We start from the raw sequence: 23,911 nt of genomic DNA, 5'->3' as shown, positions 1-23,911 counted from the left end.
CATTTTGTTTTCATGTTTAACTTTTTATTGGAGTATTATCCTAATATATAAAAACCCTGGGTCCATCACATTTACAACGACTGGAGGCTTGACCGTTCTCCAGGCTGCGCACACAGCAGGTGAGCAGGCTGAACTGCTGACCTCTCAGAGAGAGAGAGAGGCGGGGCTGATCAGCAGTGGCAGCGGCTGCTGGCAAGGCCGGGAGAAAGAAATAGGGTGATCAGACCCTGATTCTCTATTCCTCGCTAGCAGCCAAGCCTCTCTCTCCCAGAGGTCAGCAGTTCAGCTGCTCGCCAGCAGCCTGGGGTGGCTGCTGATTAGCCCTGCCTCTATGATCAGGCCCAAAGATAGGCCTGGAGATGCTGACTGGCATAGAAACCGACCAATCAGAACCAAATCTGGGTGAATTGCAAGGAGCCAATGGCTGCCTAGGAGGCAGAGCTTTTGGCACTGACTGGCATAGATAACGACCAAGCAGAACCAAATCTGGGTGAATTGCGAGGAGCCAATGGCTGCCTAGGAGGTGGAGCTTTTGACGCTGACTGGCATAGAAACCGACCAATCAGAAATAAATCTGGATGAACTTCGAAGGCAGAACCTAAGGTGGGGGCTGAGGAGGGGTTTTAAGGGAAACAGCTATTTGGTGTAAGGTGTAAGTGATTCAATTTTTAATGACCAGTTTGGCAATATAGTGCATATGGCTGGCTATCAGTCCAGATATAGAGATTATGTATTTTAGGACCCCGTGTGAGCCAGTGAAATGAGGGGATGAAACTCGGTGGTTTTCACAATATTCCCTGGATTCCGTGTCTGGAAGACTTTCTCTGAAGGTCACTGGCCTTCAGCTCCAATGGACACATCGCTTCCAAGGCCAGAACAAAGCTGCCTTCCTCTGATTTCTCAGTAACCCTTTGAGTTAGTTTCTCTGTTTCTGATGACCCACGCCTTCCTGCGTCTTCATTTTCACACGTCTTGCTGGATTACGAATTCCATAATCTCCCTCAGAAGGCTGTTTTCCCCTCTGTGGCTGAAAATGACTTTACTTTGTCCTAGACATGCTGAGAGCTGTGCTGGCACAGAATCTGGGTTCAGAATAACCTCCCGGCAAGCTCTGCGAGGCTTCTCCGCGCTCTCTGCCATCCTCAGCCACGGCCGCAGGATGCCTGCTGGGGCCACCGATCTCTGGAGGCTACGTTTTACCTGTTCCTTCGAAGCTTTGTGGTCTTCCCCTTCACCTGACATCCTCTAACATCCTAAAGGCACAGCCAGACGGGGTTCCTTTCATTCATCACACTGGATACCGGGCAGCTTCATTCAGTTGGAAGGCTCGGGTCTCCCTTGCCTGGATAACTTTTGGTCTTACTTATTGGACCATTAGCCCATCCGCTCCCTTGCTCTCTTCTGTAAGGTCTATTGGGCCTGCAGACTAACACTCTGGCCCCTTGTCTGCCTTCATGTGAGCTCTCTGGTTTTGAGCTCCAAATTCCGGGTGATTTCCTCAGACTTTGGACTCCTGGGTGGGAGAATTCTCACCCCTCCCATAACACATGGTCCTGCTTTAACTTCCAAGAGCTCTTCCTTGTTCTGCAGTGGGCTCTTTGCATCCGTGTTTGTTGTGTTTGTACCCGTTTGTTCCTGCCTTTCCTTACGGGGATGTTCTTTTCCTTTCCTTCCTTCATCGTCTCCATTGCTGCTGGTGATTCTCCTTCCTGCTTTCTTTCTCGCACTACAGCATCTCCCCACATGTCGTTATTCCTTGTTGCCCTTTCCTTTGTGGGATGGGCAGAGGGAGGTGCAAACCAAGGTGAGGCGCAGGAGCTGGCGGTTGCAGAGCAGGACGGGGCCTGCGAGCAGAGCTGGTGGAGAGTGGGAAACCGGCCAGGGTCCTGGTGCTGTCATTCTCCTATCGCTTCGAACGGCAGAGGGAGGAGGAAGGTGGGGTTCATGTTAACACTTGGTTAAGGGAGAATAAAAGGGAGAGGTTGGAGGCGGGAGGCGGGAGGCGGGAGGCGGGCACCGGTGCTGATGCCTACAGACAGCAAAGCCCAGAGAACCACAAAGGTGTCCTGGTGACCAGCGGCCCGGGCACGCAGCCCTGCAGCCAGGCGCGGGGCGTGGCCTCTGCCAGCAGTGGTTAGTAATTGCTGGGGGAGGAAGAACATCGTGTTCTAACGAGGCACTTGATTCTGATGAACGTAATAAGAACGTGAACCGCAGGTTGTGCAGACGCGGGCAGGACGTCTGGAGGAGCCGCTGCTAGAGAGAAGGCAACGAGGCCGTGTCAGGAGCTGGTCCAGCTGCAGCAACAAGCTATAGTGCGAGCAGTTTTTAAAACTGAATTGGTTGGGGTGACATGGGTTACAAACATACAGGTTTCAAGTGTACAACTTCACAAACATCATCTGTACCCTGCATCGTGCGCCCAGCACCCCAAGCAAAGTCTCTTTCCCTCCCCATTTTCCCTTTGCCCACGGCCACCTACCCTCACCCCCTTCCCCTCTGACTATCACCATACTGTTGTGTGTGTGTGTGTGTGTGTGTGTGTGTGTTTGCTAAATCCTTTCAACTTCTTTCATGGAGTCTCTTCTTCGCCCTCCCCTCTGACAGCTGTCCGTCTGTTCCATGTTCCATGCCTCTGGTTCTATTTTGTTCATCAATTTATTTTGTTCATTAGATTCCACATATAAGTGAGATCATATGATATTTATCTTTCTTTGAGTGGCTTATTTCACTCCATGCTGTCTCAAAGGGTGTCTTACTGCTGCATATTAGTTCATGGTGTAAATGTACTGAAAGGGAGCAGCAATAGAATGTGGGGAACCAGCTAGTATTGTAAGAAATATGAATCATGCTCTTCGAACCATGACTGTTTTATTCTGATTAAAGAAGGCACATTCCACCCTGGCTGGAGCTCACCTGGGGACGCAGCTCTTCCTCCCCATTTGGAGCTGCCTATCGTCATGGAAAGATTAATAACTTTGCTGCAGAAACCAGAGTCGCCAGCCCTTTTTCATACCTGCAGGCCTTGCAGACCTCCAGCCTGCTTACCTATTAACTGCCCACCTAGCACTCCCTTTGGCTATTTCCCCGTGGAACCCAGTCCTTGCCTATCACTCAGCCCTTTGAAGACCCCTGGTCCTTTTCATATCTATAACTGCCCTTTTGCTATACAAGCAGCTGGCTCATGGGGGGCTGCAGAGCAGATTTTTGTGGATGACCTTCTGCTCTCCCATACTGCCAGCAATATTGGAATAAATGCTCATATATGATTCAACCCTGTCTCTGCTTAATTAGCTCAAGTAGTGACAGGCAGCATGGACCCATTGTTTGTCCTGTTACAGTACCACAGCTTTTTTACCCACTCATCTACTGATGGGCACTTGGGATGCATACAGATCTTGGCTATCTACACTAATAAAAGAGAAACATGCTAATTGACCATACCTTCATGACGCCCACCAGCCAATCAGGAGTGAGTATGCAAATTAACCCAACAAAGATGGCGGGTTAATTTGCATACACAGGTGCTGAGCAGTCGGGGGTGGGACGGGACACTTGCATCGTCACCATGGCAAGGACACAGGCGTTCCACACCACCCCAGCCGCTCGGGGCCTGTGGGCAGCGTGAGAAGGCAGAAAGGCGGCTCCAGGCTGGAGCGGAAAGGCAGTTCTGGCCAGAGTGAAGACAGTGCCAACAGCCAGGGGAAGGAAGGCCCATTCTTGCACGAATCTTTGTGCATCGGGCCTCTAGTCCTATATAATAAAGACATAATATGCAAATTGACCCTCATACCCTTGCATCACAAGATGGCTGCCCCATGTTGTCACAAGATGGCCACCACAAGATGGCCACCCCCATGCCATCACAAGATGGCCACCCCCACATTGTCACAAGATGGCCAGCAGGGGAGGGCAGTTGTGGGCGACCAGGCCTGCAGGGGAGGGCAGTTGGGGGAGAACAAGCCTGCAGGGGAGGGCAGTTGGGGGTGATCAGGCCAGCAGGGGAGCAATTAGGTGTCAATCATGTTGGCAAGGGAACAGTTAGGGGCAATCAGGCAGCCAGGCAGGCAAGTGGTTAGGAGCCAGCAGTCCTGGATTGTGAGAGGGATGTCTGACTGCCAACCCCTGTGGGCTGCATCCATATCTTGGCTATCTACACTAATAAAAGAGAAACATGCTAATTGACTGTACCTTCGCGATGCCCACCAGCCAATCAGGAGTGAGTATGCAAATTAACCCAACAAATATGGCGGGTTAATTTGCATTTGCAGTGGTTACAGCAAGGTTAAGTTGCACCTCCAAAGTTGCAAGTGTGAAAGGACCCGAATAGACACTTCTTTAAAGAGGACATATAGATGCCAATAGACTGAAAAGATGCTCAATGTCACTAATCATCTTTTAGTGCAAATTAAAACCCAATAAGATATCACCTCACACCTGTCAGAATGGCTACCATCAATAAATCAACAAACAACAAGTGCTGGCGAGAATGTGGAGAAAAGGGAACCCTAATGTTAAGGCAGAAACCAGGCTGGCAGAAAGCAACAAACCAAATGCACTCGGAGGTTCATAAAAGGACTGTTTATTTGCACCGGTGTGCAAATAAAGGGGTCCCAGATTGGAGAGGGTGCAGGCTGGGCTGAGGGATACCCCCCCCCAGTGCATGAATTTCGTGCACCAGGCCTCTAGTTGTAAATAACACTGCAAGCAACATAGAGGTGCATATATTCTTTCAAATCAGTGTTTCAGGTTTCATAGGATATATTCCTAGATGTGGGATCACTGAGTCATAAGGCAGCTCCATCTTTAATTTCTTGAGGAAACGCCACACTGTTGTCCACAGTGGCTGCATGAGGCTGCACTCCCACCAGCAGTGCCCTAGTGAGAAGGGAAACTTCTCTTCTAATCACCCTACCCTGACCACATCCTGGGTTCCTGTAATCTCATGTGCGTTAGTCAACTGGCCAAACTGGAAAGTTCCCTGAATATCCGGGAGCTTAGTCTGTGTATGCCATATATGGGAGACAAAGGAGCTAGGGGTATATAGGCCAGGCCCCACCACGTTCGGCTCTCAGTCTCTGGAGGGAACTCCGCTGAGCCAGCACCGGTGCAAATAAACAGTCCTTTTCTGAACCTCCGAGTGCGTTTGGTTTGTTGCTTTCCGCCAGCCTGATTTCTGCCTTAACACTAGAGTTCCCTTTTCTCCACATCCTCACCAGCACTTGTTGTTTGTTGATTTACTGATGGTAGCCATTCTGATGGGTGTGAGGTGATATCTCATTGGGTTTTAATTTGCATTAAAAGATGACTAGTGACACTGAGCATCTTTTCATATGTCTATTGGCATCTGTATGTCCTCTTCAAAGAAGTGTTTATTCAGGTCTTTTCACACTTGCAATTTTACTAGCTTTTGGAGGTGCAACTTAACCTTGCTGTAACCACTGCAAGTGCACAATCCAACAATATTTGGTAACTATGGAGAATTGAGCCATTACTGCTGCAATTCAGTTTGAGAATTGTTCCTTCACCCCACAAACTTTCCAGAAGCCCCTCTGTCAATCCACCCTCCATCCGCTAACATCACTCTGTGCTCTGGTTCTCTGAATCCACATTTAACCAGGAGTCTTTGGGGAAATGAGAACACTAACTCAAAAATATATACGCACCCCTATGTTCACTGCAGCGTTATTTACAACAGCTGGGATATGGAAGCAGCCCAAGTGCCTGCCAACAGTCGAATGAATAAAGAAGCCCCACCACACCTTCTACCAAGCAAACTTTTATTCATTATTGAGATCTCAACCCAAAGGTCATTTCCCTCCTATGTCTTCCCTGACACCCAAGCTAAGCTGAATTTCTTACTCTTCCATAAGTTAGCTCCACTAGAGGGTCCTTCTACTCATGGTTACATTCCCCATGCTCACTGCACTCGGTAGGAGACTGTAAATCGCTTTGGAACAAATCCATCCATGGTTCAGTGGGTCTTGGAACCCGACGATGGGCATGAGGGAGAGGGCTGCTGGGCGAGGAGAGCGGACTCTGCGTGTGAGCTGAGTCGTCGCTTCTGGAGAGCTTGGGTGAAAGGCTGCGCTGTCCCTGTCAGAGGACTGTAGTGGGAACAATAACTAATATTTTAAAATTCAAAACCAGTTCAGGTGACGTTAATCTGCTCAGCCCCAAACATATGGAAATGGCACGGTTAGAGCTGGATTTGCCGTAACACCTGCGAGGACAGGGCAGTGACGATAGTCCCGGTCAACTCACTGCGCTGGCTGCTGAGGAATTTGTCACGTATCTGTGTGACCCACCAAGATGCAGTTCTATTCCAAGTGAGTCAGGGAAACCAGTAGACACATCGACACGGGGAAGGTAACCCCCTGAGATCTCCTGGGGCACGGGTCTGGTGGTCCGGCTTCTGCGTCCCATGGCGTGGGGAAGACTGTTTTCATCTGAGAAGTGGAGAGCTGTTTCTTTCCCATCTGCAGCTCCCCCTGCGGCCCAGAGCGCCCCGGAAGTTTAATTTTACAGATCAGAATGGCAGCCGTCCTCACGGTGCCTGGGGTCACGGACAGGAGTCTTCCAGTTCATGAGCCTCAGGGAATGTCTGGGCCCCGGGCGACTGCTGGACAGAGAACTCAATGTGAATGGACAGGGGCCCTGCCTGCTGAGGCCCCCGGGGGGAGAGAGGGTGGTGGGGGCGGGGTGGGCACCTGGCCCTGGAGGGGCCGGCCAGTGCCCACAGTCTGATAGGTCTCCCTATGCCCTCTCACTGGGTGAAGCAGGAACAGCAGATTGCAGAGCACGGACTGTCAGAACCTCGTGAGAAACAGTTTTCCAGCAGCTAAGAGAACCTAGCATGTGCCCTCTTCCACAGAATGCACATAGGCGTGTCTCAAAACTACTTAAATGCATTGTCTGTGATGTTCTCCAGTGCCCTCTCAATCCTATTTGAATTCAGTCACAGGAAAAAGCTTGACAAATAGATTCCAAAGTTTGTTGCAGCAAGTAGCAGGAATATAAATCAGTACTTTTCTCTTTTGCCTTGGTAACAAGGACGCGAAGAAGAAAATCAATTAACAGAACTCAAAAGGTTTTTACTAGGCAACAAGAGAATTATTGTAATTTTTAAATGTTTTGTATTCTCCTTTTTTACTTTTTAAGATATCTCTAAACTGTTTTAGTACCAGATGGAGTATAAATTCAAGTCAGGATACAAGAAATAAATTGAGCTAATGGGCAGCATAAACGTTTTGCAAGCTTGTTCTGGTAGAACAGGTCTCTAAGGCTTAAAGGATTAGAAGGAGTGTTTGCCTTCTCAGGTCTTGTCTGTTCTTTCCCGACTTTCTTCACATCTGTCTGAACAAAGATGGGCTTTAGAACTGAGTATGGATTCTCCAAGACCCAGTTCAGGTTTTATGTCCTCCACAAACCCCCGTTAGCTCCGCCCGGGGACTCCTAGCTCGGCCATTCTGCAGTGGACTGGTCTGTGTCACACATTATGTCACTGCACTTTAGCGTGTTTTTCATCCTCTATACACTACTTGAGAGTAGAATAGGTATCTTATTTTTCCTTTCCTTTTCTTTTTTTTGGTAATCTTCACCTGAGGATATTTTTTCCATTGATTTTTAGACAGAGTGAAAGGGAGGGAGGGAGGGAGGGAGGGCAGGAGAAAGGAAAGGAAGGGGAGAGAGAAAGAGAGAAAGATTAATATGAGACACATTGATTGGTTGCCTCCCACATGCGCCTCGAGGGGGACTGGGGATCGAACCTGCAACTTAGGTACGTGCCCTTGACCAGGAATCAAAACCAGGACTCTTCGGGTCCCGAGCCAATGCTCTAACCACTGAGCACATAGGCCAGGGCTTTCCTTTCCTTTTTGTATTGTCTGTATTTAAGGTGCAACATGATCTATGCGTAAGTGGCGAAATAGTCATCACAATCAAGTTAATTGGCACCTCCATCTCCTCACATCCTTCCTCTTTTTGTCCCGGGAACATTTAGGATCTAGCCTCCTGGCAAATTTCAAGTATTCAGTACAGAAAACTAGGGTCACCATGCTGCACATGGGATCCCCAGAACTTACCCATCCTGCATAACTGAGACTTTGCACCCCTTGACCAACATCTCCCCATAGCCCCTCCCCCAGCCTCCAGCACCCAGCATTTGCTCTCTGCTTCCATGAGTCTGACTGTGTTATGTTCCACATATAAGTGAGACCACTAAGTATCTGTCTTTCCGAGTCTGGCTTATTTCACTCAGCATGAAGTCCTCCAGGTCCAGCCCTCTATCCCAAATGAGAGGAGTTCCTTCCTTTAGGCTGAATAACATCTGCTGTATGTACATACCACCCTTTCCTTACATGTCCGCCTGTTGGTGGACATGCAGGTTGTTTCAGGGCTTGGCTATTGTAAGTGATGCAGCAACTAACATGGAGTGCAGAGCCCTGGCTGGGTGGCTCAGTGGGGTAGAATGTCATCCAAGGTTGCAGGTTCAATCCCCAGTCTGGGCACATACAAGAATCAACCAATAGAGCCCAGCTGGTGTGGCTCAGTGGTTGAGCATCGACCCTTGAACCCAGAGGTCATGGTTCAATTCCCAGTAGGGGGCGTGCAGGAGGCAGCTGATCAGAGATTCTCTCTCATCACTGATGTTTCTATCTTTCTCTCCCTCTCCCTTCCTCTCTCTGAAATCAATCAAAATACATATATCTTAAAAAGAATCAACCAATGAATGCATAAGAAGTGGAACAAGTCCATTTTTTTTTCTCTCTTCCTCCCTTCTTCTCTCTCTCTCTCTAAAATCAATAAATTGAAAAAAATTTTAAACATGGGGGTGCAGCTATCTCTTTGAGATCCTGATTTCATTTCCTTTGGGTGAGTGCCGGGTCATACAGTAGTTGTATTCTTACTTTGTTGTGGGACCTCCATACTGTTTCCCATAACAGCTGTGCCTATTTGCCATCCTACCAACGGGGTGCTCCCTCCTCTCCACATCCTCGCCAACATCTGTTACCTTTTGTTTCTATAATAATATCTAAGCTCACAGGTGGGAGGTGATCTCTCACTGGGGTTTGATTTGCATTTCCATGATGATTTATAGTGTATTTTTTTTCTGTTCTGGCATCTTTTTTTTAAAGAATAGTTTATTGATTTTTAGAGAGAGAGAGGATGGGAGAGAGAGAGAGAACACAACATTGATTGGTCCGCTGCCTTCTGCATGCCCCCTGCCGGGGATCAAGCCCACAACCCAGGCATGTGCCCTTGACCAGGAATCAAACCAGAAACTTCCTGGTGCACAGACGATGCCCAACCAAGGGAGCCACACAGGCCAGGCTGCTGTGGCACCCAAAGGGCCTGACAAAGACCAGACCTCGTGGCAGCAGGTGCTTGGAGACTCGTCGGTGCGCACTAATGAGGCAGAGGGGGTTCCGTTGGGTCAGGAAGCGCCTATTTGGCTCAGCCCCTCAGGGTCCACGGTCCTGGACTCGCTGGGTCTCCGCGTGCGCGTTCGGGGGATTGCTGGGTTGACCGGCTGCAGGTGCGCAGACCGCAGTCAGGACTCGAAGGTGCCTCTGAGCTGGCTGTGGGAGCGGTCACTCCTTGTGTCCAGTGGCCACGGCCCCGGTTGGTGCTGGGGTGCCAGGCAACCGTGTACCATGGAGAAGACGGTGTTGACCCCCAAGGCCCATTTTCTCTCTGCGCCCTGTCGTCACAAGCCACGTTGGAAGGACAAGCGGATGGAGCCCAGCAGCCGGGAAGGAGAGAGAGAGGCAGCGTCGTCAGGTTTGCAGAGCCATCTGTATGGGAACTGGGGACCTCGGAGCGGACCCCCACCCCCCGGAGGGGAACTGTGGAGCTTCAGCCCAGGATCCTGGGCACACAGGGGCCACATCCTGGCTCCGACCAAGGACAGAGTGTGTGTCCTCACCTGTTGTTAGATTGGGAATGAAGAAGATGAAGCATGAGGGCTGGCCCTCGCAGTTCCCCCGAGGCCCCCACTGGCTCCCTGGCAGGTGGGGGCGGGGGTCAGCCGTGGAGATGAGCAAGCTTATCTGATGGGAAACCACGTGTGTTCTCTTCCTGTGAAACAACTGTCACTTGAAAGAAACCCCACTGTGAGCGCTTGGTCCCACTCCTACAGCTGTCATGACGTCCACGGGAGTCGCCCGAGAGGTCAGGACTCACCATGTTGCTCCTCTTGGCCTCAGTTTCCCCATCTGCAAAAGGAAGAACATTGTCACCTGCTTACTTTTCTGTTGTTGTGTAACGAATGACCACACGCTTAGCCGCTAAAGACACGCATTGATTAGCTCCCAGGTCCTCGGAGCAAAGCCAGGCCCGCCCATGGGCTGGGTTTTCCTCGGGGGCGGCCGCCAGTCCCCATGCTCAGAGGGAGCAGCCAGTGGCTGTGACAAAGTCCCGATCCTGGGGGCTTGGGGACCGAGGGCCCCGTTCCCTTGCAGGCTGTCATCCCCCAGAGCCCCTCCCTCTCCACACGGCCCTCCTTGACTCACTATTTCTCAGTGTAGGTTCTAGGAAACACCTTTCCGTGGTTGCTAATAGATAAAACATAGCTACAGTCAAGAAGTGATCAATACAAAGGCTAAATAGGAATGGGACTAAACACAACAATGGTCTGATCGTTCCTGCAGTCTTCAAAAGGGGGACAATGCCAAGAATGAGGAAGCATTCTGAAATCACCATTGTTGACATTTCAATGTTTCTGAAGCTGCCATGCTAAAGTTGACCACGCAGCATAAGCTGCATCATATGAGTCACATGTGCATGCTACAGGGCGACTCCAGGTGCCCACAGGCTGCTGTTTGTTGACGAGACAGCTGACAATCAGTGAAGTCACACCGACAGCCGGAGGCAGCCCAGCAATGGCCAGCACAGGAGCGTGGCCGCCCAGGCTGGAAGCAATGCAGGAGCTGGTGAGGACACGCCCCCCCCGCCCCCCACTTCCAGGTGTGTGCCTCTCAGGAGCTGGGATCTCCCTGGGAGGCTTGGGGCCTTCAAGCTGGGGCCCCGGAAGGAGGGGAGCCTCAGAGAGGATGGCCGTTGCCATAGACGCTGCCTGAACCGAGAAAGGGGATGTCCCCTCCCATGGCTGACTCAAGTCTGAAGCCAGTTGGCCAAAGAGCCCAGACGTCTGATTTCCAGAGGACAGGGTCCTAGAGACAGAGCCTGCAGGAAGGACGGGCGCTGAGAGCAAACAGGAAATCCCGGGCAGCTGCGGGGCAAAGCGAGGGACTCTGGGCTCCAGGTAGGATTTCCTCCTGGGAGAACCGGGGGGGGGGGGGGGGGGGGGGGCGGGGGGGGTGGAGGTAGAGTGAGGCGGGAGAGAAGGCTGCCTCTTCCTGGTCCCGTTAGCTCATGGGGGTGGCATGGAGGGGGCTCCCCTCCTGGAGCCATGGCATGGGGCCCAGCAGATGACCATCGCTGCCTCAAGGACAAAGGCGCAGGGAGTTAGAGATCAGGGCCAGGCTGACCCCATTGGGCAGGAGATGGAGCGCTAGGGGTGGGAGCTGGGGGGAGTCGGGACACACCGATGGAGACCCGAACAGCCACACTTGGGTGAGGATGGAGCCGGCAGCTCTTCTCTGCAGGCCTGGCTCACACACGAATCAGGAATCCACCTGGAAGCAGAGCCGGGAGGCCCAGGACAGGGACTCCAGCGGCCAGGCAGCAGGAGGGCCCGGTGGCCGCTGGGCAGTCACACGAGACCGTCCTGTTGGGATCGACCACTTGGTGTCCGGTTTCCAGGAATTAAACCTAAAACTATAACTGTGCAAAAACCTTATTTTCTTTAATCTGGTCCTTCCTTCCTTCCTTCTTTCCTTCCTTCCTTCCTTCCTTCCTTCCTTCCTTCCTCTTAAATCCTTACCTGAGGACATGTTTTTATTGATTTGAGAGAGAGAGAAACATCAATGTGAGAAAGGAGCGTGGATTTGTTGTCTCACGTACACTCCCTGATTGGGAATCGAACCCATAGCCTCAGTATGTGTCCTGACCCGCACTCAAGCCCACACTCCAGCCAGCTGAGCCCCCGGCCAGGGCTGGCTTTTCTTTTGATTTTTTCCCTTTGACTGAAACCGGCCTCACCCAGCCCTGACCCCCCCGCCCCACCACCACCACCACCACCACCACCCTCTCCCTCGCTTAATCATCAGGCCTCAGGACAGTGAGGCTCTGGTCAGCACCTGGTCGTCCTAGGAACAAGGCAAGGCCCTGGTCTAAAGACTACAGAGCAGATTTCAATCAAACGAAAAATCGCATCTTGGCCTCGGTTGTGTTTTAGCCCCAGACCCAGGAAAGCGGAAAGATCCCACCAACAAACCTACCCACAGAACGGCTCCATGGCTGATGTTCGGACAGGTGCAACGACCCATTCCTCCCTCGAGCCGACCAATCAGTGGCGGCCAGGACCCTGACTCCTTAGTAGCAAGCTTAGTGCTTTTCCCTGTATAACCTGTCTCCCAGCAGCCAGTCTCTGAGCACCAGCTCACCTGTGACTCGGGCATGGCGCCATCTCCTTAACCAATAAACCCTGACTTTATTGGCTGCAAACTCTGGCTTCCTCTCCCTGGGCTGTGAGGTGCGCAGGCAGACACATCCCGTCAGTTCAGGAACAAAGCCAAGGACCAGAGCAGCAGCAGCAGGTGGGGGGTGGGGGTGGGAGAGGGGGCTGCTGAGGGGGTGGTATCAGGAAGAGCAGAGGCAGAGCCGAGCTGACTGACAGGGCTGGAGCAGAGCAGATGAGCCGGCTGCATCCCTCATTGCTGGCTGCTGGCTCTGAGGAGGCCGGGGGAGCAGGTGTCTGAGGCTGGCGTCTGGGCCCTGGTCAGAGCTGGGACACAGGTGAGACTCCCGGGGCAGGACCCGGAAGATACAGGTCCTCCGGCTCACTGAACAGCGGGGTGGGGACCCTTACTCCGCCCGCCCCAGGCTGCAGAGGCCCAGTCCAAAGGGACCCGGGGTGGGAGTTAGTTCTATCCCGCCCAGGTGAGAGGGTGCGGACAGGAGCAGCAGGAACCTGGACAGGGCTCAGACCCTGAGCAAGCAATCGTGCAAAAGGAAGGTGCTGGAGATTGTGGACTGTCTGGGAGATTCTTTCTCAGAGCAGTTCAGCTAAGACACGCCTTGCTTTGGAGCAATGTGACCACCTGGAATTACATGTGCTATTAGTGGTCCATGCCGTCTGTGAGGAAGCAGATGTCACGTCCCATCGTGCTTCTCAGACTCCCTCCCACGGTTCCAGTTCGGGCTTCAGAAGGTCCCCGGGGCGCGCGCTGCCTCTGGCCTCCTCCTCCCCAGACACGCCACAAACGGACAGAGGAAATAAGCGACAGGCACTTTCTCTCCATAACTCATTTGCACAATAATTGAATTAAAATCCCATAACATTTAATATTAAAATTTCCTGTGGTGCAGTAAGTATGCATTTCTGATTTTTTTAAATACATTTTCATAATTTAAATAGCATTTTGGGGGTGCTGGCTCAAAGCACTTGAAGGAATGTTTGATAAATAACAATCAAATTGTCTTTATTTTTTAAGTAAACTCAGTTATTTAATTGAAAGATTAATAAGAAAAAACCTCAGACTGGGAAGGGAAATTAACTTGGAGATGGTTCTTAATCCCACCACGCTGGGACAAAGTTATAGGGGGTTCATATCATCAAAAGATTACTTCTGCGGGGTGTAAGATTAGTGCATTTAATCATGACAATTTCTGGGGAGAGTCTCTGCTTTCAGAGGAAATGAAACCAGGAGCTGCTGTAGATGAACTTGCTGTGGAAATACCTGGCTTCTCAGTGTAGAACATCTCACTTGGTTAATGTGAACCCCCATGAAGAAAATAGAACGTGTTGCAACTTGTCGCCCCTACCCAACAGAAGTGTGTGGCTTTCCCTCCTCTGTTCACTTTTAGGTATATCTTAATCAGTTTTATTGAAGTAAAATTAGCATATAATGAACTGCAAATGTTTAAAGTTTGTAATTTGATGGTTTTGACAAGTAACAGCCACAAAAGCATCATTGTGCCCCCTCTGTACCCCCTGCCCATCAACACATATCGGTGCCCTTAATTCGGCCAACACACATTAATTTATATAACTTAGAATTCTACATGAAGAGAAGCCTACAGTATATATTTATTTTATCTAACTTCCCTCAATATGATTATTTTAAAATAATAAATAAATAAGCATGATTATTTTAAGATTCATCCAGGTTGCCGTGGACCAATAGTTTTCTCTTTTAAATGGCTATTAGTTACAGATAGGTGGTAGATAGATACCTGGACACATAGATAGATAGGTGTTACTACAGATATAGGGATATACTACCTCCTCCCCAGGTGATGGACATTGGCTTGTTTCCAGGTTGGAGCTATTATAAATAATGCTGCTATCAACATTCACACCCAAACTTTTGCGTGGGTATATATTTTTCTCTCTCTCAGATATCTGCATAGTTAGCAATTTAATTGCCGGGCTGTGTGGTAATTATGTCTTTATGAGATGTGTGATGCAAACATTCTGTCTCAGTCTGGGCTTGTCTTTTTGTGTGTCTTTTTGTGTGTTTTTTTAAAATATATTTTATTGATTTTTTTTTTACAGAGAGGAAGGGAGAGGGATAGAGAGTTAGAAACATCGATGAGAGAGAAACATCGATCAGCTGCCTCCTGCACACCCGCTACTGGGGATGTGCCCGCAACCAAGGTACATGCCCTTGACCAGAATCGAACCTGGGACCTTTCAGTCCGCAGGCCGACACTCTATCCACTGAGCCAAACCGGTTTTGGCTTTTGTGTTCTTAATAGTGCCTTTTGAAGGGCAGACATTTTTTAATTTTATTGGGTCCAACTGGTCAAGTATTCTTAATCATCGCGTGCTATATCTTTTTACATTCCTTTATTTAAATTCTTTTATCTTTTTAGTTTGAATCCTCTGTGCTTCCACAGTCTTGTGATGGGTACAGTGCTGCACATTCTGCTTTAATTCAGCAAGACCACCCTGACTGCTGCCTTTCCCAGCTGTGCGGAGAGCCCTGTGAGCTCCCGGGTAGAGCCCTGCCCAGCTGCCCTGCCCAGCCCAGAGGAGCAATGACGTGAGCCGCGATTCACATGATGTGTACACGTATAACTGCGACAAGGAACTGAGTCCGTGACGGAAGCAGATGGGACTGGGAGAGACCCGGAACAGGGCTGAGAAGAGGATCATGGGAGGACACACTTGCACAAACAGGCACCACACCCTGACTGAAACCGGCAATGCTCACGGAAGAGATGCACAGGAAAGATCATCCCCAAACCACAGACTGAAGACTGAGGCCTCGCTGGTGAAGTACTAGGAGCTAGTTTGTGACTAAACCAAGTTAGCATTCACTTCCCAGCCCCCTAAGCGTGTGTCCCCCGACCAGATCACACATGTTCCATGTGGTTGGCCCCTCCTGACTATCTCTCCCTCCCAGTGATTCCAGACTCCTGCTGTCCCTGGACCAGCTCCTTGGGGGGCATGAGAGATGGGGAACGCCCCTGCAGTTTGCTCATTCTGCCTGGCGACAGCCGGTAGAGGCGGGGCTCACTTCACAGAGCTTAGTGGGGAAGTCGCCAGCTGGACATGAGGGGTCCTTTGAAGGACAGGTGGCATCTGGGAGATACAGAGGTTTGTCTCTCCATCATGCATTTGTGGTACCCAGTCTAAATGATGGTACCTAAAGAATAGCTCGGTGAGTGGTGTCTGCCTGTGACTCCGGCTGTGAAAACAAAGACGGGATGACAGCAGCGAGCCGCAGGCGCCCAGACACCATCGGGGAGACAGCCCCCAGTGCACGTCCCGGACCTCACCCAAACCAGACGAGCGGAAGTCAGAGCGGGCAGGAGCCCAGTGCTAACATAGTGGGACTTCCGAATGCTCCCAGCTCTCAGCCTGTTGGCCACAGACTCTAGGAGGCCCAAGGCAGCATCCACGTAACACCCGTCAGCCACAGAAATTATTTTACCAGATTGATGACTACACAGAGCTTGGAATTCCACACAGAAGTGACAGGGACGGCCAGGTCCAATCAATGCCAAGAATTCTGCATGGAGCCTGGCCGGATGTTCCATTGGTGAGCATCATCCCGCACATCAGAGGTTGGGTTCAATCCCTGGTCAGCATCCTGGATGTGGTGCAGCTTCTGTCTGCTGCGTCTCCTTGGGACACTTGCCCCTTGAGCCTCGCTGCTGTGGAATGGACTTCACTAGCAGAGCTGGGTGGTTCTCTAATGGCTCCAAGCAGGCTCTGTCAGGCTCTCGTTTAACCACAGCATCCAGACAAATGCAACGTCTCTGACTCCAGTTACCAATTCCAGCACACTTCTCTCCCTCATCCTTTCTCTGTCACATTTCCTAGTCTCCTTACCATGACTTGGCCGAAGTGCTCAGCCCTGTATGATCCTGCCATTTACCTGGGTCTATGTCCCTTTAGTTGGCATCACTGACTGACCTTTGCAAAGCAATACTAATATGCAGAAGAGCACGTGCAAGAGAGACCAAACGGGTGACCCCTGCAGAGACCCATCAAAGAGAGCCCATGCAGGAGACCCTATGCAGGATGACTCATGCAGGAGACCCATGCAGGAGACCCATGCAGGAGGCCATGCAGGATGACTCATGCAGGAGACCCATGCAGGAAACCATGCAGGAGACCCATGCAGGACAACCATGCAAGAAAGCCATGTTGGAATACCCATGCAGGATGACTCATGCAGGAGACCCATGCAGGACAGCCATGTTGGAAGACCCATGCAGGAGACCCATGCAGGAGACCCATGCAGGAGACCCATACAGGAGACCCATGCAGGAGACTCATGCAGGAGACCCATGCAGGATGACTCATGCAGAATGACTCATGCAGGAGGCCCATGCAGGATGACTCATGCAGGAGACCTGTGCAGGAGACCCATACAGGATGACTCATGCAGGAGACCCATGTTGGATGACTCATGCAGGAGACCCATGCAGGATGACTCATGCAGGAGACCCATGCAGGAGACCCATGTTGGATGACTCATGCAGGAGACCCATGCAGATGACTCATGCAGGAGACCCATGCAGGATGACTCATGCAGGATGACTCATGCAGGACAACCATGCAGGACAGCCATGTTGGAAGACCCATGCAGGAGGCCCATGCAGGACACCCATGCAGGAGGCCCATGCAGGATGACTCATTCAGGAGACCCATGCAGGATGACTCATGCTGGAGACCCATGCAGGATGACTCATGCTGGAGACCCATGCAGGAGGACTCATTCAGGAGACCCATGCAGGAGGACTCATGCTGGAGAGGCCTGCAGGTGATTCACTCCACACCCATCAGACAGTGTTGTGAGTGAGAAATGATATCTTTACCCATCGAAGGGCTGGGACTCCAGGTTATTTGCTGCTGCAGCACAGCTTATTCTGTTCTAACTAGAGTGCATTGGTGAGCCTGAAGTGCGGTCCACATGGAGAGGTGAGTGAAGAGGGCACTGCACCTGGAGCAAGTTGCAGGTACTTGGGGCTATGCATGAGTAGGAAACAGCAAGCCGTGGAACACATCTGAGTCTCTCCTATTCGCCCAGAATAGTCCTGCCAACATTCAGTCTTCAATTCCAAGCTGTAAAGCATTTTTGCAAAAACTTAGTCCTAATGACTTTTCAGTCCATTGTGACATATTTCTAGCATCTCCATCAAATGTCAGGCAATGAAATTTCAGATTCCGGGTCACTCTGCACACTTGATAGCAATGAAAGGACATCCTCAGTGAAGCCTACCAGCCCGGAAGGAGCACTGAGTTGGGAGTCAGGCTTTGATTCCAATTCCAGGCTCTGGCCCAAGGTCACTAACGCATTGCCATTGGGCCATTACTGTGAACCATCAAGTTGAAAGATGACTGAATGGTGTCTCCAGTCTTGATATTGTGGATTACCGGGATTCTAACAAGGTTTCGTATCTTATCAGAATGTAAGCTGTGTAGCCTAGCTGGTGTGGCTCAGTGGTTGAGCATCAACCCATGAACCAAGAGGTCCCAGGTTCGATTCTTGTCATGGCACATGCATGGGTTGTGGGTTCGATCCCAGTCAGGGATGTGTAGGAGGCAGCTGATCAATGTTTCTCTCTCATCGATCGTTGCTTCTATCTCTCTATTCCTCTCCCTTCCTCTCTCTCTAAAATCAATAAAGACATTTAAAAAACAAAAAAAGGAATGTAAGCTGTGTAGGTACAAATATTTGAACTTGATTCACTGACATATTCCCAGTGATTAGAACAGTATATGGCATAAAACTATTATAAATATATGTTAATTAATGAATGAGACCCTTTAGCCACAATGTTCAGGAACATAAAAACATAATTTCAACCCTCCCTCCCCCCCCCCGCACTGCCCCCCCCCCCCCCCCCCCCCGTCCTCTCCGTGTCTGCTGTGTTCTATTCTTGAGGCTGTAGATAGCGAGAGTGCTGTTATCTACCCGGGGGAGAAAAACATAGTCACCTAGAGACTTCCCATGGCTTGAAAAAAACAATGCAAACCACACTGGCGCCTGCCACGTAGCACCGGCTTTGCCTGCACATCTGGCATCCAAGCCCTCCCTTCAGTAAGAACCCTAACATTTCGTAGCACTAAGAAATGTAATCCCCACAGGTTTGTTCTGGTTTTGGTTTTTCTCCCCAAATCCCACCTGTTGGAAATACTGCCTCCTCTACCAACAACATAGAGGAGCTGGGTGCTCCCCACACCGCCGAAGCTGTCCGGTGCCCAGGACCTGCACGCACTCCCTCTCCTGCTGGTGGCTTCTATTTTTAATCACCACCGGGCTGCGCTCAGAAAGAGCAGCGCTGGGAGGAGTGCTTCGCAGAGCAGCTGGCCGCGTCCCTGGCTCCTCTGTGTGATGGAGCAGCAGACACCCCGAAGCCGGGATGGCAAGAAAACAACTGCATTCAGGTCACCCAGCAGCAACTCAAAACCAAAGCGAATGACCCTCCTCATCCCGGCGCCCGGGAGAAGCCTCCCCGGCAGGAGGAGGAGGAAGCAGTCTTACAGCATCCCTACCAAGTGACTGCAAGGCTTTGGTGGGCAAGCATTCAGCGAGCCGGTGACTCAGAGACCACGCTGCCGTTCCGCGTGGGTGCCCGGCTCACTCCACAGCTGAGATGAGCCGTTGTCCTGCTGGGGCAGGAGAATCTAATTGCCACGTTGGTCCTCCAGCCCCTCTCCAATTGCTCACCCACAGGCTCTGCTTTAATTACATGGCACTTGGAGGGAGGAACACAAAGAAGGCCCCAAGCTCGCCTTCAGCCTTGAGTAAAAGAGATATTGGCTGAAGTTCGGTCACATGCCTAGGGGTCTGGGGACCCTGTGTCCTAGCACCTGGGAAACTTACTACAGCATATTCTCAGGGCTCACCCCACTCTCAATCACACTGAGTGGGCGCTCCGAGAGTCTGGTATTGGGATGAGCTCAGTGGTGCCGATGCATGCTGATGTCTGAACCCTGCCATCTGGAATCGGTCAGCGAGGTGGAATTGCGTGAAAGTGAACATGAACCACAGGGGTGGGTGACTAAAAGGTCGTGTTCCTTCCCTGTCCACTGCAAAGGGCTCTCTCCTCTGGAACCAGGCAGTTTCTGAGCCCCAGCCTGGCCCTGGTCGCCATCCGACAGATCTGTCAACATGGCCCCAGCGGGCAGCCAGCCTGAGACCCCCATTCCCAGACTCCCGATCCGACCAGCACTCTCACCCTTCCCTCAGCCCCTGGGACTGAGGCCATTCCAATCGGATAGAACCCATCCAGAACAGGATGTGTCTCAGCATCTCAGACCAGAGCTGCACAGAGGCAAGAGGGTGGGGGATGGGCAGGAAGAGAAAGGTGATGAGGCCGTGGAGGAGGGACGGGGACTTGCCACCATGCCACAGGCCCAGGGAGACCATGGAGGGAGCCGGTAGTGCTGGTGGTGTCTTCACACCCTGTCTCCCCTCTCACCAACTTCCATTCCTGACCTTCCTAGGTGGGACGCAGGGGAAGGGCATCCAGAGAGAAGGTGCCCATGGCATTGGGTGGCGGGTGCAGTGGGGAGGGGGCGTTGGTGCCCTGGTTGCATAAATGGGTGGGAGCTCCAGTTTCACCCTTTTTCTTCCTGATTTGGCCCCTCACCATCCCCACTACCCCTGAGCCTGTCCAGACTGCCTCTCTCTCGGAGTCCCTGTCTATTGCGGTGGGATTATAAGGGAACATAGGAGAAAACAAAGGCAGAGTGTCTAAGCTTGTCTGGGACAACCTAGGCATTCTCAGCAGGGGAGGATGTCTGAGCAGAGTTGGAGGGAGAGACCCGGGTCTGGGTGGAGACGGGTGCTATTCTGGGTCTGATACAGCCAGACCCTCCCTTCCTGTGACAGCCCACATTCTTTAGAAGAATGCAAGGATGGTTCGGGAGCCTGACACACATGGCTGTGAAATCATTTGTAGGGAAAGGCGAGAGAGTGGGGATGGTGGCTGGGTTTGAATAGATGAGTTGGAGAGCTCCGTCCCCAGCATGCAGACACCCTTCACCAACAAAAGAGAATGGAGGACTTTAAGGAAACTAGGGTCATAGGTCACCTTAGAAGAAAGAAGCCGTGGCTACAAAGCCGAGGAATTCCCATGTAATTGAAGCCAACGTCCTACAACTTTCTAAAGATGCCCAAGGGGAGAAACTATTAATGAACTTGAGAGAGAGAAACAGCACACGTGGAACATCCTGTGGCCAATGCAAGCCAATCTGGGCCCTGAGAAGGTGGTCCCCTCGCCGATCTGGACATTTCCTGGGAGGCCTCTTCCACATTTGCATTCAGTACATAGTCCTTGAGCCCTGGCCAGTGTTGATCAACGATTAGAGTGTCCACCACACACCAAAGAGTCTATTGAGGGTTCCATTCCAGGACAAGGGCACATATCTGGGTTGCAGGTTCCACCCCCCACCCCAGTTGGGGCTGGTGCAGGAGACAACCCATCAATGTGTCTCTCACATCGATGTTTCTCTCTCTCTGCCTCTCTCTCTCTTTCTCCCTCTCTCTCCCTTGCTCTCGCCCTTCCTCTCCCTCTAAAAAAATCAATGGAAAAAATACCCTCTGGTGAGGATTAACAGAAAATAAAATAGTTCCTAAGCCCAGAAACACGCTGGGGAGGCAGAGATGGGGCAGTGACCTTGCCCTCTCAAGGCTCACAATTCAGAAGGGAGACCCTCTCCTTTGTTCAGAAAGCCTATATGTTATTCTCCTTCTCCTCTCAACCCAAACCAACATCCAAAATCAAATCCCCTCTGCCCACTCTCCAGCACATCTCAGTTGCAACTAGGAAGAACAATCACTGATTCAATCCATTCATTCTTGAAAGTCCCCGTTAAACTCCCATTTTTTTAAATATAACTAGAGGCCCAATGCACAAAATTCATGTGGGGTGGGGGGCAGGGGGAGAGAGGGGGAGGGGGAGAGGAGAGAAGGGAGAGGGAGGAAGGGGGAGGGGGAGGAGGGAGGTCCCTCAGCCCAGCCTGCACCCTCTAGCAATCCAGGACCCCTCGGGGGATGTCCAACTGCCAGTTTAGGCCCGATGGCCTGCCTATCTGCCTGATCATCCCTAACTGCTCGCCTGCCTGCCTGATCGCCCCTAACCACCTCTGCTTCAGCCCCGCTGCCATGGCTTCATCCAGAAGGATGTCTGGAATGACGCTTGGAAGGTCGTTCAGCTGTCCAGTCTAATTACACATTTATAATTGTAGATAATGCTCTTGGCCACCATAAATAATGCTGCAATGAATGTAGGGGTGCACATATCTTTATGAATAAATGTTCTCAAATTTTTCTGGTAGATACCCAGAATAGGGGTTGCTGGGTCATATGGTAGGTCTGTTTTTAATATTTTGAAGAACCTCCAGGGTGGAGAGCACACATACCGATGATGTATTATGATATTGTACACTTGAAACTTATATGATCTTATTAACCAATGTCACGCCAATAAATTTAATTAAACATATATGAAATAAATAATGGTTTTCAGTACTACATGAAATGTGGAAGGGTAGCTTTAGAAGAAGAAGAAGAAGGAGAAGGAGAAGGAGAAGAAGAAGAAGAAGAAGAAGAAGAAGAAGAAGAAGAAGAAGAAGAAGAAGAAGAAGAAGAAGAAGAAGAAATAAAAATATGAACAATAAAATGGCAATAAATACATATCTATCAACAATTGAATCTAAAAAATCAAAAGAAATGAATAAGAAATCTAATGAATAGAATAAACTGATGAATAAAGTAGAATCAGAGGCATGGAAACATGGAACAGGCTGAGGAATCTCAGAGGGAAGGGCAGAGAGGGGCTGGAAGAGCTTGACTGAAGATCTTACATGCATATGCGCATTACCCTGGACACAGACAATAGGGTGCTGAAGGCCTGGGGAGGGGTAGGAACCAGATTGAGGGGGCAATGTGAGGGGGAGAGGAACATATGTAATACTCTCAACAATAAAGATTTAAAATAAAATGAAATGAAATAATGGTTTTATATTGAAGCAAGAATAGGTCAGAGGGAGAAAGACATACTCTATGATTTCACTTATACATGGAATCAAGAGAAAATGAGTAAACATTAACAGACCCGTAGATATCTAGAAGAAGGTGGCGGCTGCCAAAGGAGAGGGGGTGTGGGAATCCTACCTAATAATAGACAAATATGCAAATTGACCATACCTCCGACACACCCACAAGCCACGCCCACAAGCCACGCCCACAAGCCAATCAGAGCGAGTATGCAAATTAACACAACCAAGATGGCTACAGCCACAGAGAGCAAGGTTTCCCAGGTAACAGAGCAAGCCAAGCTTTCCGATAGTCGTTGCAGGCCTAAGCCTCCACTCAAGCTACAAAGTTTCAATTATAGAAAGTAAACAAATTCAAACAGAAAGGGTGGCAGAACAGAGCTTGAGAGAGCAAGCCAGGGTTGCCGGCGGCAACAGGGGAAGCAAAGCTTTCCGCACACTCTGTCCAGGCCCACCCGCTTAAGGCAACAAAATTTCAATTATAACCCCAACAGAAATGGCTGCTGATGCAGAGGGAGCCCCAGGCTTGGCTCCGCTCCAGGCTACAAAGTTTCAATTGTAGAAGGAAAATAAATTCCAGATACCAGGGCCTCCACTTGGGTTGCCAGGGGTCGTGGCCGGCCTGCAAACCACCACAGGCCCCTCGCTCAGGCCGCCCCATGCCCCAAGGGAACCCCCACCCTGATCTGGGACACCCTTCAGGGAAAACCAGCTGGCCCCCACTCCTGCACCAGGCCTCTATCCTATCTAATAAAAGAGTAATATGCAGATTGACCATCACTCCAACACACAATATGGCTGCCCTCATGTGGTCAAAGATCCCTCCCCCATGTGGACACAAGATGGCCACTACAAGATGGCCAGCAGGAGAGGGCAGTTGGGAGGCACCCGGCCTGCAAGGGAGGGCAGTTGAGAGGGACCAGGCTTGCAAGGGAGGGCAGTTGGAGGTGATCAACCCTGCAGGAGAGGGCAGTTAGGGGTGACCAGGCTGGCAGAGGAGGGAAGTTGGGGGCAAACAGGCTGGCAGGGGAGCAGTTAAGCATCAACCAGGCTGGCAGCGGAGTGGTTAGGGGGTGATCAGGCTGGCAGGCAGAAGCAGTTAGGGGCAATCAGGAAGGCAGGCAGGCAAGCAGTTGGGAGCCAGCAGTCCTGGATTGTGAGAGGGATGTCCGACTGCCCGTTTAGGCCCGATCCTTGGGCCTAAACGGGCAGTCAGACATCCCTCAAGGGGTCCCAGATTGGAGAGGGTACAGGCTGGGCTGAGGGGCAACCCCCCTCCGTGCACGAATTTCGTGCACCGGGCCTCTAGTGAATTAAATA

Source organism: Cnephaeus nilssonii, assembly GCF_951640355.1.
Source record: "Cnephaeus nilssonii genome assembly, chromosome: 12".
NCBI lineage: Eukaryota > Metazoa > Chordata > Mammalia > Chiroptera > Vespertilionidae > Cnephaeus > Cnephaeus nilssonii.
Note: the sequence above shows the minus strand (reverse complement) of the source record.